Raw genomic sequence first — 14,102 nt, 5'->3', positions numbered from 1 at the left:
CCTACTTCTGGACTCTTATCCAGGAAAGAAACTGGAAATAAGCTCTCTTGCAAAGTTCTTTAATATTTCACAACACAATTAATCTTTCATTACTCACAAACACAGTGACCTTCAAGTGTACACCAAACACACAGGAGAAACCAGTAAAAATGGGTTAAATTATTTCCTACCCTTCACTAAACCTCCAGCCAGTTTATGAACAGGATCTTACTATTTCTCTAGGGAACCAAATGAAAACAATAACACGAAGAGAGAACACTTTCAGCTGAGGCTTAGGACAAACATTCATGCCATTAGAGAACTAAGAGCTGACAACTTCTATTTCCTGATTAATCAACATTTCACACACTCGCTCTCACACACAAAACATGCAGCTCACTGCAGCCTGTGTTTCTACATTTAGACATAAGAACATAGCTCCACTTCAATGCAGAATGGCTGAAAGACCCATGAATCCCTCTGACCCAGGAGGGCAACTACCGGTAACATAGCATAAAGGCCCTATTTTATTACTGCAGGTAGGGTGGCCAATGCACACATGTTACAGAGGACAAGCTTCTGTTTGAAGGGTTCTGTGGGCCAAGTCCAGTTTAAAGATAAAAAAGGAGAATAAGAAAGAGCAAGTGCCTTGTAATGGCCCATCAACAGTTCGCACCAGCAGTGGGGGCTGACCCACTTGTATCCATAAACAAGATACTGGCTAACCAACCTTAGTCTGTTCTCAGCCAGTCCCCAACCAGTCAAGGAGCGGGTCTGCTTGTCACTGGCATTGCCTTCCACTACACCTGGTCTTCCTGCCTTCTGCCCTACCAGTTGCAATGGACAGCACTCACTGCTGACCACCAGTCTTCCCTGCTATAGTAAGATGAACCATATTCCTACTTAAATTAGAATAATTCATTCTAAATTTGCATTTGTTTTCAAGGCCCACCCTATTCCTGTATACTGGAATACTGTATACAGGACTGTATCCTGCTTTAATTGTTTTTGTTGCTGTTGTTTTACATTTTTGTCACCCGTCTCGCCTCGGGGCCTGCTGGTGATGCGCAGGTAATAAATTGAATCACCATCGTCTATACATTTAAATTTGTGTGTAAATTCTAGGGACGCGGATGGCACTGTGGGTTAAACCACAGAGCCTAGGACTTGCTAATCAGAAGGTCGTGGTTCAAATCCCCGCGACTGGGTGAGTTCCTGTTGCTCGGTCCCTGCTCCTGCCAACCTAGCAGTTCGAAAGCACATCAAAGTGCAAATAGATAGGTGCTGCTCCAGCGGGAAGGTAAACGGCGTTTCCGTGCGCCACTCTGGTTCGCCAGAAGTGGCTTAGTCATGCTGGCCACGTGACCCGGAAGCTGTATGCTGGCTCCCTCGGCCAATAAAGCAAGATGAGCGCTGCAACCCTAGAGTCGGCCACGACTGGACCTAATGGTCAGGGTTCCCTTTACCTTTTCCTATGTAAATTCTACATCCGCTTTTTCTGGTGATGCATTTCCTCCTTTTGGGCAATGCATAAATGACTATCCAAACCACAGGGCTGGCTGGTAATGTGAAGGCCATTTTGGACCTCTGCCTTCTGTGCCTTTGCAATCTGTTTGGATTTGTTTTGGTAGAACTTGCACAGTAGAAATTCCTAGTGGTTGTCAGTGGGTGGGTCTTTCCTTCCTTCCTCTGAATGGGCCTATGCCTATGGCAGAGACATCTTCATTAAAACTCTAAAAAGCATAGCATGCTAGAAATGTATGCAAAGAGTCCCATGGAAATGAATGAAATCTGTGTACTAGCACACTCACACTTTTGTGGTACTTTCTGGGACATCTGAAAGAGTTTAATACAAGTGTTTGGGATGTGTGTAGAAAGATTCCATTCTTTTTTATTGCAGTCACAGATGTCTACTCAGAAGGAAGTCCATTTTTTAAAGTAGCTTACTCCCAGGTAAGTGTGTATCAAATTGCATCAATTACCTGTTACATGCAATGTGTTAGCTGGTTTTGTTCCACCCCAAAACATTTTCATCTAAATGAAATGGGTGGGGAAAGCTCTTTCATGAAACACCTATTTAAGCTAACTTTTTGTTATCATTTATCAGTTATCTCAACTTTTGAAACTAGCCCAAGTTCTGATTGCCCCGAAAAAGTATTCAACCCATGCAAGAAAACTGATCTCCTGGAAAGCTTCCAAAAATGTACAGCCTAAAATGATATAACTTTACCATATTCCATTGCAAACCTGGCATGAACATGCTGCTTAGCAAACTGTGATGAGTAACAGGAGGGACACAAGCTTTTAATGCTATCAAAACATTTAGAGTGAAAATTCAGAAAGTTTGTATATAGGGGAGGAAAACTCCCATACATATCATCCCTAAAGTATTCCAGGCCGTTTCCCCACTACTTCTGGCATCCTTAAACAGAATGACATCACAATTCCATAGTAGAAACTGTGATTGCACACAAAGAGAGAGAGAGAGACAGCCTGTCACTGGGGTACTCTTTGAATCCTGGCCAAACGTCAAAGGCAGATTGTTTAATGATGAACTTTCGTTCACTCTTTCATTACATCAAAGTTGCATGTGCATTCAGGACTCTGATGAATAATACAACTTCACATATTTCCGCCGTATAACCTATATTCATATTGTATCTGCTCATAGCTTTGGTTCAATAACGTGGCTTTGAAACTTAAAAAATACAATTCTATACCTCTGCTTTCTCCTTCACGCTCTTCCCCACTGATTGCTCGGGGCAGAGAGAGGCTCATATCTTTCTGTCTTTTCTTCACTGTCCCAGAAGAACTTCATTTATCATGATCACTTTATGTGTTTGAAAATTATGTACAAAGAAGCAGGATCAAACCAACTGTCCCTGCTCCCCTAACCCCGATGCATTCACTGGTTCTGTTTTGTACAGAATCTGTGCATGTTGCCCCCTAGGCTCTATATTTTCAACCTACGGTGCAGAGAAAAGCAGGGGGCATCAAGTCATACATGTGTGTAGGCTGACACCGGATACACTCACTGCAACTGCATCTATTCACTGTACATAATTTCCAGTTATGTGGGAAAGTGCTTGCATTATTCATTTTACTTTGTTACAATACCCAACGCCTTGCACTTTCAGGCCCAAGGGAGCTTCAAGGAAGCTTACAAAAATCTAAGAACAGTATAAACACACAGCATTTAATTTGCTATTTCACAGAAACAAATACTCCAGCCAAGATATTTACAAAAACTAACAGGATTGTGATCAATTAAAAGATAGCTTTATCTGCCACCCATGGTTGATGGGACAAGATTTTTGTGGTGCTGTTTTGAATTAACCCGCTTTATTTTATATCTGTCTTAAATATAAACATTATGAATTATAGATATGGTTCTGATATAGGAATATTACTAAATCATACTTGGTAAAATGTCTTCTTCCAAACATACCTTATTTGGGTCTTTAGCTTGCCCAAGTACTAAAAAAAAGTCTCCAGGCAACTTGTTAAAAGATGGCTTTGAACAGACATATGGAACTGCAGCTCTCTGTAATTACTGTCATTTACGAATTACGGCCTGATTTAATCTTTACAAAATAATTTTAGATGCAGAGCTTTAATTAAACTTTCTTTTTTTTATAGGAATGAGCTTGATATTGTAGAAAGTCATGAAACAACCTACATCAACCAAGTCAACAGAGATCTAAAGAGCTGCTTGGCATTAAAAAGTGGGTATTTGCCAGCAGTTACAACATAGCAATATCTGACGTACTATATTATTCAAACTTCAAATGTGGAAAACGTGGCACACATTGGTTATCACTCTGTAGCAATAGCACTATGAACGAAAAACAGTAACAGAGCAGTACAAAGATATTTTAGCAAAGAATCCTGTCAATAGAATGTGGACTTTTGTGCTTATTAGCAGAGCCAGAGAGTTCTGTTATATGCCCTTGCGGTCAACCAGGATCTTCCTCAGACATCTAGATGGCTAAAATGATAGAATCTCTATAATATAGAGAATTATAGAGGATCATCTAGTCCAACCCCCTGCAGTGCAGGACTATGCAGCTGTCCCATATGGGGAATGAACCTGCAACCTTGGCATTATCCGCACCATGCTCTAACCAACTGAGCTCATAGTCTGAAGGTGAAAACACCTATGTTAATTAATCTGTTCTTATCAGCTTAATATTTGAGCCACCTAGTTCATCTCCATCCTGTCCCACTAGTTACTTTAACAATCCTGGCATTCCTAGGCATATGTCTACTCTTCAGCAGCAGGCTTACCTGCTTAGTGCACCTGACGTAGCTGGGTGCAACAGGAAGTGATCCTTGTGGCATGTCCAGTGGCGTAGCGTGGGTTGTCAGCACCCGGGGCAAGGCAAGTAATTTGTGCCCCCTAACTTGTGGATTTGCGCCCCCTAACTTGTGGGTTGTCAGCACCCGGGGCAAGGCAAGTAATTTGTGCCCCCTAACTTGTGGATTTGCGCCCCCTAACCCATGGATTTGCGCCCCCTAACCCCCAGATGTTGTGCCCGGTGCGGCCAGCCCCCCCTACACCCCCCACGCTACGCCACTGGGCATTTCTCTTCCCAGCCAGAAGAGAAAAATGACTAGGACGTGTACGATTGATGTCAATGCACATTTCATGCCAACTGAAAAAGCTTGTTTACATTACAAATACATGGAATTGTCAGCACCCGGGGCAAGGCAAGTAATTTGTGCCCCCTAACTTGTGGATTTGCGCCCCCTAACCCATGGATTTGCGCCCCCTAACCCCCAGATGTTGTGCCCGGTGCGGCCAGCCCCCCCTACACCCCCCACGCTACGCCACTGGGCATTTCTCTTCCCAGCCAGAAGAGAAAAATGACTAGGACGTGTACGATTGATGTCAATGCACATTTCATGCCAACTGAAAAAGCTTGTTTACATTACAAATACATGGAATTGCCAGCCCAAACATGTGCTTATACGAACCCTTTTTCAGGATTGTCGTGTCAGTGTCAGCCACATGCATTGCTGCGTACTAGGATGCCCACTACCAAATACATAGGCTTGGATCCTAAGATGGGTTATGTTAGGGATGTTTGCAGAAGGAAAGTTTCCCACCCCCTTCTCCCCACTTCAGCCCCCTGAAAAGCCTCTCTGGAAGGTCAAGCCCATCCTGAAGATTGCACAGGAGGTCTTCTGGGGATGGCTGTGCTCTGAGAAGTCCAGATAAACTTATAAGAGTAACCCAAAAAGAAAATCAGTAACTGCAGTTTCCCTGGCGAATAGTTTGCACTTCACCGCCATTCAGCAACTTTGGGGAAGTGTCAAGTATATCCCACAGTACATTTTCAGGACAAGCTGGCCAACTTTCCACATGAACTGACCGGAGTTCATTGGCAGACAAATCAATGTGGGATAAGTCCCATGAAGGCAAAAAGTCTGAAAGCACCTGACGTAACAAATCAACTTCTCAGATTTGATCTTGTGTGGGTTTGTTTCTGAAGGACAAAGAGAAAGTACACATACAATGGAACTTTGCAACTGTCTTAACAAAGAAAGAGAAAACCTATTCACAAAGTTTGCTGTAACTCAACTTCTAAAGTTACTGACTGACCTCAGAAAGACTGACTCACAAATGTGAGGTAATGGAAAGTATAAAAAAAAATCAAATCAATCCCATTTCCTTTTTTCATGGTTCTCTGCTGCTATTTTTCGTCCTTCCCCCCACCTACCCTGATCTTGGTTCACTGACTAATTTTTATCCTGAATCATACAGGACCACAACATTGGTCCCTAAAGCAAGTACATATAATGGATACCCTGCAAAGAGTGGACATTGATCCACACACAGTAATTAATGACTCAGTGCTGTGGCAGGACCACAGGGGACATGTCAAGTATAGATTTGTTGATTGTATCAAGTCAGTGCTTTATCCTAAGCCCCAAAACAAATTTTATTCATTGTTTTATTGTCACGCAGCCATCATCTCGAACATTCCAGACATAGTCAGCAGACAATATTGCTCCATTCTCCTCATTGTTTAAAGTTATATTTTATGGTGGATATGTGTTTTTGTATGACTGTGTCTTGCATTGCACAAATTATTCATGGATGCATTTTCATACTCATACCTTTCAACCAAATTATATTTGACCAGTTCATTTTATTATCAGCATGAGGGTTTGAATCAGGTGCTTCCTAGTCTCTGTTTGGTATAAACACACTTTATATCAAGAGTGAATGAAGTATAAAGTCAAGAGAGAAAAAGGGGAATTCTTTCTAGGCCACAAACATGGCTCTTTGGTGGCTGTTTGGTTCTTAATGATTAGCCTGGTTATAAGTGTTTCCAGGTTATAACTAGAATTTTGCCTGGACTAAAGCATATCCTGGATCTTGAAGAGTCACTTTTTGTTAACTTTCCCACCCACCCATGGCTCTTCTTGCCACCTGCTTCCTTCCCAATCTTCCAACTTCCTTGTCTGCCCACTGCTTCCAATTTCCAGTTTTCTTCAGGCTTACTCCTCAGTTTTGACCTGGACCCATTACTTACACCAGGCTGACCTTGTGCTACAGTTATGCAGCTGACTTCCTAAATTCTGTTTTAATTCTCCTGTTGAGATGAGTTACAGGAATACTTACAAACTCCCATCTCAGCCTTGCCAGGATTTAGGATCAGCATGCCATGTAATGAATAGTACTAATGTTCATCATTATTATTTTTCAATAGATGCACAATTATTGCTAATATTATTTCCACTGAACATTTCTATTATCGCTCCAAATGTATTATTTTATTTGATGCAAGAAACAAGTCATCCATGAATCTGAATTAATACTCTCCTGTTTTATAGTTTAAAGCTAGAAGTAAAAATAACTATAGACAGATGGCAACACCGATCAAGAATAAATTCTTGGATTTTTCCAAAGGGGATTACGTAACCATCAAACTAGAGTGACTACTATGTGAATCATGCCATGATTTATGGGCTGAAATGAAGGACAATTCAAACACTTGCTCTTAATTCATACAATGAAGATACCTCCCACATCTTGCCATTCCCCAAATTCACTGCAACAAATCTGTCAACACTCTCTCTTCAGTTGCTTCTGGAATGTAAAGACAGTGAGCACTACTGGGAAAATTTAAATGGAAAGCTAATCAATATCAGTATATAGATATTGTTAAGTAGAACTCGATTTTCTGTGTTTTGATTAAGCATGCATGCAGGAGGATACGCTACTTTGGGTTGAAAATGAAAACTAAGATAACCTAAGGAAGCTTACAGAAGGAAAATTTCTGGGAGGGGCTATCTTGAACCATGTGGGATGGGATGTGGAGAGCGACTAAATAAGCCACATCAATTCTGGGGACATTCTTTCTTTAGGCCAGCAGCCCCTTGCCATGCCCCATTATTCTTTGTTCAGCAGCAGCCACCTATGTCCTGCAGAGTCATGGGGTGGCAGTTTCAAGGGTTTTCACAGTGAGAGGAGGGGGCAGGAAATGTAAGGAAATTGATTTTAAGATCCAAACATGTGACCCTTAATTGAAAAATTCTACTTTTAAACAAGTGAATTGACAGAATCTGGAAAAAAGTTGTTGTTTTTTATTTTTGAAATAAATATAAAAGTCTATATGGCCTCCAAGACACAGAAGGCAAGGCAGAGTAAGCAAAACTATATGGTTAAAATATTGCCAAACCTTTGATATATGTATAATGGGAATAGATATTGAAACGTAATAACACCGTTCTCTTGTATTCAAACTTAAAAGAAAAGTTTCTGAAAATAATGACCAGATGGCAAATCACCCTAGTCAATCTCAGGAAAATTATCAGCAGATATGACTCTATTTATTGGAAATGCAGGACACATGTTGATGCCCATTATTATCATTCATGATGGTTATGTCCCATAGCACATAATTTTTGCTTTCCATTTCAATTAAAGCAATCTCTAGCTTACATAACTCACTTTCTTTTAGCCTTTGCAATTAGATAGATAGATATGAGATAGACATTGTGTGTGTGTGTGTGCGCGTGCGTGCGTGCGTGCGTGCAAAGTGCTAGAAAAAATTGAACTTCATGCAGAATTGAACATAAATAAATGACCTCCATAATGGCAAAAGTGGCCAGTTACGTAAGAGGAAACTGCACACAATTATGTTTATCATCCTTCATTAGTTATTGGAACAGTAAGAATGTTGATGTATAAAACAAGTTGCGTCCATTTAGAACCTTGCAGTGTGCATAGTTTATGCATGGGGAATTTTTTTAAAAAATCAACAAAACTGAGGCCCATTAAAGTGAATGGCGGGATAACTTTGATTGGGCCTATATACTTTCTCATATACACACCCATAGTTTTGGCATCATCCCCTGGACAGCTAGAATCTCTTAACCATCCGAGATCTTAGCAGACTGCTCCCAGCAAAGATGTGGAACTAAGGGATCAAAACTTCCTCTAGAATCCCAGATGTTTTACCTCACTAGATGTCCATTGGGTCACAAAAATACAGTTGTACTTCGGGTTAAGAACTTAATTCATTCCGGAGGTCCATTCTTAACCTAAAACTATTCTTAACCTGAGGTACCACTTTAGCTAACGGGGCCTCCCGCTGCTGCTGCGCCACCACCACACGATTTCTGTTCTCATCCTGAAGCAAAGTTCTTAACCTGAGGTACTACTTCCAGGTTAGCGGAGTCTGTAACCTGAAGCGCCTGTAACCCGAGGTACCATTGTATCCTTTCTTCTGTCTCTTGGCCAACGTTTGCAGCAAGCTCCTCCCGAAATTCTGTCTACTATGTGCTGGGAGTTAGTCTGGGAACACTACATCACCTCCAACACAACTGGGTTCCAGCCATCCTGCAGAGCTGGCAATGACTATGCAGTGCAGCTTCTGACAGTGAGAAGATATTCCATGAACAAAAATCTTTTGCATCCAAGCATGCATACACATATATGTATATATATTCCACTTCCTTGATTTTGTTTATCCTTTCTCTGGTTAGGTCTGGGTTTTCTGAGGCCAATAATTATTTCTAAATGGATAATCACGTGACTATCTCAACTCATGAAAGACATCACACACAATCAGCATCTTTCCCCCTGTATGTGTCTATTCATGTCATTGCTCCAGGGTAGCTATTTTGCTCGATTTCTTAACATTTTATTTAGCAAACAAATCACACATCCCAGTCAAATGCCACTGATTTACGTCATGTAGAAACAGATCTGAAGAAGCATAGGCAAAATAAGAGCAAACAGATGTTTGCAAACCAACCACTGTGCTAATGGAGGTAATATGGCAACGTTTCAGAAGCAAAACATATTATATACTGAGTTGGCCAGCAGAGTTTTAAGCGCAGCTGCATTACTCTGGCAGGAGACAGAACATTTCAAACTGCTATGTGGCATTATTCAATATCAAGTGAAAAAATTACAATTATCTGGTGCATAAATGGTGTCCTAACAGAAAATCAAACCATGACATTACACAACGAGGAAGTAATTTCAAAGCTGCTACCTGCTACCTTAAAAAAGTATAAAGTGGGAAATAGGGAAGATATGAGTACTGATCACTATATCTTGCAACCACATTGTAAATCATGCCCCAGTGTTTGAAAAATGCTATTAAGTAGGGCAGCAATATGTTTGTCTACAAATACCAGCATTTAGGCTGAATACAACCCTAGATTAGGAATGGGGAGGAAATTTGGTTTAGTTCACCATTAAAGGTGAATTAACCTAATTCACACTTCCTAAAACAATTTGAGAAGTGAAACACACTCATCCTTTGAAACCTGCATTTCTCCAAATTTTGCAATGCAGTTTTCCAACCAAGTAATGTGTACATGGAAGGATATACTTGGCATAAAGTGTGCACAAACACACATATATTAGTGAAGACAACATATAACTCCTGCAGCCAATCAGAAACGGCAGAGGCCCCGTCAGATGTTCGGGTTCCAAAAGAACGTTTGCAAACCAGAACAATAACTTCCAGGTTTGTGGCATTCGGGAGCCAAAATGTCCGAGTTCCAGGGCGTTCGGGATCCAAGGTACGACTGTATTTCCATCTAAAAAGTGCCCCCTGCAATACTCATTCTGTTCAGAGTATAAAATTAACTAACTGCAGCACTGCAGCTTTCCCATAAAGAGCAATAGCTACAAAGAATAGAGGTTCACAGCCTGGCACATAAACAAAAATCCCAACCAGTCATATGTTAAAGCTCAGTCTGTCATATCAAAGAGATTTTCTCCCCCTTCAGCCTTGCCTCATGTTTAGACAACTATAAAGACGATGCCTCAAGTGCCTACATGAACTCAGGAGGTCTGTTGGGACATGGCACCAGAATGCTTTATTTTCTTTTTGCTAGCAATAGCGCTGCATTTCATATTTCACAAAGATTAAGTCGGAAATCAGAGAACCAAATGCCTGGTGATCAGAAATCAATTTATAAAACTAGATTTTAATTCTGCTCCACAGATTATATTGCAAGTTGAAAGCTGCCTTTCTATCAGAACTATTCAAAAATATTAATGTTTTAGTACTTAGATGAATCTTATTTGAAAATATATATTACCCAAGGCTTATGGAGGAAAGCTATAGGGTTAGCACAGTTTAAGAAACTGCATTCCCATAATACTCTGTATTATGGCTAGTTGCCTTCCTCAGAATGAATATAATAATAATAATCTTGTGACCTTAATTCCTTCTGAGACAGATCAGGCTGTTATATTGTTTTTTTTTCTACAGCTACTGCTTTAGGCAAAGTGGTCAGGAAAATGCTGGTATTAAGGTACATTACCATATCCGGTCTCCCTAAAGCACAACATAAAATATGGCTCTCTATGGGCCCGCATTATTTCTCATTAAAATCACAATTATCATCTTCATTTATCAATATGGTATGGATATTGCATGCCTTAGATGCACATATTTTGGCTTATAAGCAGTATACAAATTAATTTTTAAAAATCATCTATGACTTCGCCACCCAGGCTCCGCCCATCAGCTTGCCCCTGATAGGGCACATTCAAACTTCAGGAGGGCAACTCATCACGGAGGTCATTTTCTCCCCCTGGGGGTGTGAGGGGCTGCTGCACTGGGCCACAACCTCTGCCCACCTCTGGACCAGGTAAGCAGCCATTCTCATAACCCTGGTCAGATATAGGTGTTTTCTTATGACTCTATAGTCTTAAACCCAGAGAAGTGCAGCTAACAGTTAAAGGGACACGACAGGAACTTGAAAAAGAGGAAGCGACAAGCAATTCACACTTCATTGTTTCACCAGTACAGTGTAAGCTACAAGAGAGGAAGGCACACATTCCATGAAGGGAGATGTCCAAACTCCAGAGGTGGAAAAACTCCATCTTTCGCACATTATTGCAAAAAATGAGAAAGGAGAAAGTGTATCGGATCTTGCCATTTTGAACAACTCACAGAAGAGTGCAAAGTTTCTGCCCTATATAGATGTAGAAACTGGAGAATATTACTATAGTTCAAAAGAATTAAAAAAAACAAAACCCCACTGAAATAATTACTGTTTTTTCAATCATCTTAATTTCTAGCACACTTAAGACACCTAGTGGCTAAACATTTGTCAGACATTGCACCAGAATGACCAAAGGTACTTCTAGATATGGCTCTGTACTTAAATGGCAAAGCATTATTCCTACTATAATTTCATTAATATCCCACCTTCATTAAAATATATACAAGAAATAAATTTTAAAGGATACTGCACGCAATATAGCACATCTTAAAAATGAACTATAACAATAAAGCAACCGGTTTTGACAAAAGCTGTTAAAATGAATAGCAACAGATACATAATGAGAGTCCTGAAAACGTCTGTCTAAATAAAATGATTTTTTTCTGCCCGCCTAAAATCAGACAGCAAGAAGAGCCAAGAAATATTTCTACAGAAGCTATGCAAGGTTCCTGGATGCCACAACAGAAGAGGCTCTTTCCTGGCTACTTACTTGCATTCCATAAGACCTAGTGGTACCCAAAGGAGTGCCCTTGTAGGGTAACTGAAGTCCCACACAGGTGCCTATGGAGGAATGCAATTGCTAGGATATTCTGGTCCCAAACTATTTCTGGTTTTAAAAGTGTGAGAGCAAGCACACTAACCTGAGCCTAGAAGAAAACTAGTAATTGGTGAAGCTGAGAAAGCACTGGTGTTATATGGCCTGAACAGGCAGCTTCCATCATTACCATCCCAGCTGTGTGCTAATTCAGCTGAAGCTTCCAGACAATTTTCAGAGGCAGCTCCACACAAGGCCCATTGCATCAAAGTAAGACTAAGTCTGGGTTTTCTTTCAGGACAGGATACATTTTGAGTATAAGATGATTCGTAAAAAAAAATCAGCTTGCGGCCACTGCCATTATAACTGAGCATCCAGGTCTTGGAAGTTAAGAAACCCCCATTTCCATCCTTGTTTCTTCAGGAGGAGTGCAGAAAAAGGCTGAATACCTCATTCAGAATCATCACAACCCTCAACCAACATTTGATTAGAGGTTTTTACAATTAAGCAGTATACAAATTCTGTTAAATATATGCAATGCTTGTCTTGTCTGAATTACACTTCAGCTTGTTCACCAATCCAAAGCCACCAGCAGACTCCATTGCAACTACACACAATCTTGTGGACAGGGATGCTTGGAGTTGTAGTCCAATAACATCTAGAGAACCACAGGTTCTCTACCATTGTTGTACTGAGACAAAGGGGTATACATAACACTGTCAGTGCAACACACCCAATTTTTGCCACTCCACCCTAGCTACTGCAGCCTTCTGAGCCATGTTCTAGAGCAGGGGTCAGCAACCTTTTTCAGCTGTGGGCCGGTCCACCACCCCTCAGACCATGTGGTGGGCAGGACTATTTTGGGGCGGGCGGGCGAATGAACAAATTCCTATGCTCCACAAATAACCTAGAGATGCATTTTAAATAAAAGGACACATTCTACTCATGGAAAAACACACTGATTCCCAGACCGTCCGCGGGCCAGATTTAGAAGGCGATTGGGCCGCATCTGGCCCCTGGGCCTTAGGTTGCCAACCCCTGTTCTAGTGGCTCCCCAACCCTCAGCAGAAGTTTTGAGGATATCACCTTCCACAAATAAAACTGCTTTCCACTAACCCAAAGACATCATTGGATACAACCACAAGTGATTGTGGCATGCTGTGAGGTCATGCTCTCAAAGGTATCATTTCCCATTCAATCATATTTTCAGTAATTAAAAAATTGTTTTCCATGGATTTTTTGTGTGTGGTTTCTGTGAAGCCAAGATCCTTAAGATGTTGAAGATCCTCGATTCCAGGTAAATATGTCTATGCTGGCTTCCAGTTAGTGTAACAAAGAATGATTTATCAACATTTCTCTTTAGCCATTAATAGAAATTGGATTGTTTAATATGGGTTTGGATTATTTTATTGTATTTGGTGTCAATTTCATTGGAAAGGTATTTGCACTGTTGTGCACAGCCACGGAATCACTGATGAAGGATTGTATAGAAATGCCTTACCTAAATAAAACATTTTACATTAATCATTTTGGAGCACAATAAAAACTAACCCAGAAACGCATGAAGTACATTTACAGTTAGGAAACTTCTAGTTCTCAGGTTCCAGATTTTTTACTGCAGACAAATTCCATTGTAATAAATGGCATTGTACAAACATAAAGAGGTTGAAATCAGAAACACATTACTGAGCATAGTTATTATATTTGGTGGTCAGCAATCCATCAGCTTTGCGTGTAATCCCAATATTACTTTCATATATTGCCCTAGACAAAGTTTCATTTATTTTGTTTGTGCAATGCCTATGAGTGCACATCAATTGGAGGGGGGGCATTGACATAAATGACAGCCAGTCACAATTTCATTTCAATTCTGAAGACAACTAAGTCATACCGCTCCTCTGCAGAAACTCTTAAAAGAAAATACATTAATTCATTCATTCTGAATTGCAGCAGTTTGTTAATGCTAGATAGATAGATAGATATTTATGAGTGTGACTTAGATTAATAAATACATTTAAATTGCTCTTGTCCTTTATTCTGAATTTTTATTTTAAACTCCACAGATATCATGAAGCTCCCAGTTCTATTGCCTAGTTATTAT

General features: G+C 40.5%; 1 protein-coding gene across 1 annotated transcript in view; it reads right to left on the bottom strand.

Moving 5' to 3' along the window:
• MID1 (midline 1) overlaps positions 1-14,102 on the bottom strand; it is a 280,249-nt gene that overhangs the window by 195,547 nt on the left and 70,600 nt on the right. The window lies entirely within an intron of this gene.

Source organism: Podarcis vaucheri, assembly GCF_965113315.1.
Source record: "Podarcis vaucheri genome assembly, chromosome: 4".
NCBI classification, from domain to species: domain Eukaryota; kingdom Metazoa; phylum Chordata; class Lepidosauria; order Squamata; family Lacertidae; genus Podarcis; species Podarcis vaucheri.
Note: the sequence above shows the minus strand (reverse complement) of the source record. Positions and strands in the feature narration are given on the sequence as shown.